This window comes from Marmota marmota, unplaced genomic scaffold (genome assembly GCF_001458135.2).
Source record: "Marmota marmota marmota unplaced genomic scaffold, marMar, whole genome shotgun sequence".
In the NCBI taxonomy this organism is placed as follows: domain Eukaryota; kingdom Metazoa; phylum Chordata; class Mammalia; order Rodentia; family Sciuridae; genus Marmota; species Marmota marmota.
The window spans coordinates 25,499,356-25,503,532 of record NW_025999932.1 but is presented as its reverse complement, the minus strand read 5'-3'; the positions used below and the strand labels follow the sequence as shown (position 1 = coordinate 25,503,532).

At 40.4% G+C, this 4,177-nt stretch overlaps 1 protein-coding gene across 6 annotated transcripts in view; it reads left to right on the top strand.

Moving 5' to 3' along the window:
- Katnal1 (katanin catalytic subunit A1 like 1) overlaps nucleotides 1–4,177 on the top strand; it is a 91,715-nt gene that overhangs the window by 9,961 nt on the left and 77,577 nt on the right. Inside the window, exon 2 of one of the 6 annotated variants that reach the window (XM_048800778.1) lies at nucleotides 139–215. The exons of 1 other annotated variant lie outside the window; for it this stretch is intronic. The gene's annotated coding sequence lies outside the window, so the exon portion shown is untranslated. Of the gene's footprint in view, nucleotides 1–43; nucleotides 400–424; nucleotides 915–4,177 lie in introns of those variants that run through there. 4 more of the 6 variants (XM_015484183.2, XM_048800780.1, XM_048800779.1 and 1 more) reach the window with 4 other exon arrangements.

Below are 4,177 nucleotides of genomic sequence, written 5' to 3'. Positions count from 1 at the left end.
CATCGTGGGGATTGTAGTTCGGTGGCTCGCCGGGCTCAAGGCGGTGGAGGGGCGATTTGGCCCGGCGAACTACAAAGCCCGGCGGCCCCGACCGCTAGGGAAGACAGATTAACTTTGTGCGGACCTGGACAGGGCGAGTCTGTGTCTCTTTGTCCTGAGGGGGCTCTTGGGTGGTCGCGGAACTGGGCTCTATGCGCTGGGAGAGGGAAGTGGAGGTGAGACGTGGGCTTCCCGCGCTGTGGTTTGGCCTGCCGGGGCTGCAGCGCCCAGCCCCACCCCATCGGGCCACCGCCCTGCTTAGGCTCCGGGAGGAGCAGCCGCCCCGGATGCAGGGCCTCGGGCCTTCCGCGCCTCCCGAACCTCTGACCCTCCCAGGTTGCTGTCTCTCGGTTCTGAACCGTATGTATGGCACGAATTTGGCGTGAGACCGGAGAGACCGAAATTTAACAGACTTTTCTCCTTTCCCAGATACGTTTATTTGTATCTATTTAACCATACTTATTTTAAACCCCTCTATTTCTCAAAGGGCAATTATGTTTAAATGATGAGTGTGAACTTGGATAAAAGACAACATTGCTGTCATATGGAGTATCTGGTGTTTTACCGTTTTGCAATTCTGCATTTTATCTGTAGAGGTTCAAGGTTGTGAAATGAGTCCTCCCCGGCTCCCTTCCCACTAGTTTGAACCCTGCTTACACATATTTTGAAGACTAGTTTAGTTTTAAATTACTAGTAACGTTTAAGGCACTGCCTTTTTTTTTTTTCTTTCAAAGTAGGGGGGAGAAGTAATTGTTTTCTTTGACTGTTGCAGTGTTTTTCAGAATTCCTAAGGAGCATGTTTTTAAAATGAAAAATGCCATTTTTTTTTTAAATGCTACAGAATACATCTTAGTTACAAGACTCAAGGACTGGTGGTAAGGAAGCTGACAGATTTAAAAAACCTACCTTGACTGTTTTAAAAAATTTCAAAAGGTAGATAACCTAGATATTGGTATTTTATGGAGTGAGTTGGGAAATTGTTGTTAGTATTGTGAGTTTATTTTTGTGTGTATTTTTTTTTTAAGTTTCAAGAAACATAAGATTAGGAACACTACAAATTTTTTTTCTCTCAATTAAAATGCTGACCTCTATAAATTTCACTTAAAGGAGCAATTTTATGTACTTGGAGACAGAAGTAGGTTTCATAAGACCACTAAGGGAAAAAAGGACCTTACATGGTATAGGGATTTGAAGTATTTTGTTTACTCAGTTTGTCAATAACCTATTTGCCATATATTATGTCAAGTGGTGAGAATGAAGAGATAAATAGTAGATTGCCAGTGTCAGGCATGGACACTTATGTAATCTCAGTAGTGTGGTAGATGCAAGTTGCTATTAATTTAACACTAATAAATTCAGTGGGAATAATCATACAACATTAACTTTTGTTAAACTGAGTCTGTGTGAGAAGCTCTGTGCAGGGTTATTTGCAGGTAGTCCTTATTTATTCCTCATAACAAATGAGCGAAGTAGTTAACTACTGTTATTTAGAGATGAGGAAATGGGCTTAGAGATTTTGCCTAAAGTCTTATTTGGTAAAGTGAGCCCAGGTGGGTCTAACTCATGATGTAAGTCATAATCTCAACCACTGATGGCATTTTCTCCCCTAATTAGTAGAAAGATCATGACTCTGTCTAATGAGGTCAGGGGAGGTCTTTGGCATTAAGTGACTTGTCTTGTGTTAAGAAAGTTGGATAAGTTTCATTGGAGAGAGAGGATGAGGAATGTCATTGTAAGCAAATGGCATAATATGAACAAAGGATAGATTTAGGAGTGAGCATTTTGTATTTGGGGAGCCTTCAGTAGTTCTATATGACTGGATCCTAGAATCCTTGCAGTGTATTGGGGGAAGTCAGATCTTAAAGTACTTGGTACCATGATCAGAGTTTAGAACTTTTCTTAACATGGGGCAACCATTGAAGAATTTCCAGCAAAGTAGCAGTTTATTGGGTTTGTATTAGAAAAATAACTTCAGCTGCAGTGTGGAGAATGGACTTAGAGGAAAGGTTAGAGTGGTGGTAGGGAAACCAATTGTAGAAAATTAAAAAGGTCCAGTAGAGAAACGAAAAGAGCCTGAACTAAGCAGTTGGAGTTACAGAAAGATGACTTTGAGAAATAAAATATAAGAAGTAAATTTGATATGACTTAAGGCTTTGAATGTTGGGAGCTAGAATGATTTGGAACCCTAAGACATACGATGCCTGGGTTTCTGGCTAGGGTGACTGAGAATACTGAAACTTTTGATTGAAATGAGGAGGAACAGGTTTTTGTTGAGATGAAAGATAAAAATAAGTTCGGTTTTGAATGTTTGCTCAGGTTCCTGTGAGACATTTGGGTGGAGATGCTTTTGGGTCAGGAGTTGAGAGAGATCAGTGCTGGATATGGAGGTTTACATACAGATAAAGTGGTTCAAGTATTGCAGAAGAGAATGATCAGCTCACTGAGAAGGAATGAGAAGAAATGAAAAAAAGCAAGAAGTTTGAATATGGAACTCTCTGAAAGCACATCATTTAAAGTGTGTGTGTGTGTGTGTTTGGAGGAGGGGGTCATGTTGGAGAAGAAGTGGAGAAGAGTGCGCAGATGGGACTGAAGAAGTTAGGAGGCGGAGAGGAGGAACTGGTAGAAAGCTCAGCAAACAACCTAGGGGAGGAAGGAAGGGAGGAAGCAGAGTGGTGCAGAGAGCCGGTAAGCACTGGGCAGTGTCCAAGAGAATTAGTGGATAGAAATCATTTAAAAAGTTGTGAAGATCAGTAAGCATTTCTTCTTTAAAAATGTTAAAGCTGGCTTGGCCTGTTTTATTTCATCTGTAAGCCTTCCCCCCAACTGGGTTATTTTGAAGTTAAACTCAAGTATATCTTTTTTTTTTAAATTTATTTTTAAGGTGTCAATGGACTTTGTTTATTTACATGCGGTGCTAAGAATCAAACCCGCACCTACCACTGAGCCACAATCCCAGCCCTCAGCTTTTCTTTTTATCCATAATATTTAAATATGTCTCTTCAAAAGTTCAAGATTCTGGCTGGAGTTGTGGCTTAGTGGTAGAGTGCTTGCCTAGGCACATGCGAGGCCCTGGGTTTGATCCTCAGCACCACATAAAAATAAATAAAATAAAGGCATTGTGTTCAACTACAACTAAAAAATAAATATTAAAAAAAGTTCAAGATTTTTTTTTTAAAGTCTTATATCTTTATCCAATGTGACAGTTCTTCCTTAATACAAAATTTCCAGTCACTTGGCTATGAGGAGAAGGAGATAGTAGCTAAAAATGGTTCCTGGGCTTGTTTTTTTTTTGGTGGCAGGGAGGATTTATAAGCTAACAGGGAAAGAGCCAAAAAGAGGAAATGTTTGAAGATGAAGGAGGAGGAAAGAGCTGGTAGAGGTCCCTGACAGTTTAGGGAGAGATGGCATGAGCAGTGTGAATTGGTCTTGGATTAATTCATTACCTTTAACAATTATCATTTAAGTGCGAGCTGTATTCCTTGGCAGTGTGCTAGAGTTGATAAAAGGAGGTGCACTGAGAAAGGTAAAGTGAGAATGGATTTTGTATTTGTACATTGGATGGTAGATGAAAGTTGAAAGCTATGGTCTCTAAGAGGTGGATAGCAATAAAGGTCAGCTGATGTGAGAAGAGATTCAGGAGAACAATAGAGATTTGGAACAGCCACTGTGGAAGATGAACTGAGTTAGTACAAGCAAGAATTGTTTCCCTGAGCTGAAGTTAGAAATTGGTAGTGTATGATGACTGGAAAACATGCTGTCCTATGATTTTTCCTCCTTAAATTTTGTTTTACTAGTGAAGAACTTAAAATATTGGGGAAACTAGTAATCTAATGTGTAGCTGGAGAGAAGAGAATCCAGGAAAAGAACTGGCATTTGGATAATTTTTTAACCACTGTAAATTGTGTGCTAGGCATGGTGGCATAATCTCAGCAATGCAGTAGCTTAAGGAAGGAGTACCACAAGTTTGAGGCTACTCTCAGCAATTTAGAGAGGCCCTGAGCAAGTAACTTATCAAGACCCTGTCTCAAAATATAAAAAAGATGGGATTTAGCTCAGTGGCAAAGCACCTCTCAGTTCAATCCTTGGTCCCCTCACCACCACCACCCCCCCCCCCCCCCAAAAAAAAAAAAAAAAAAAA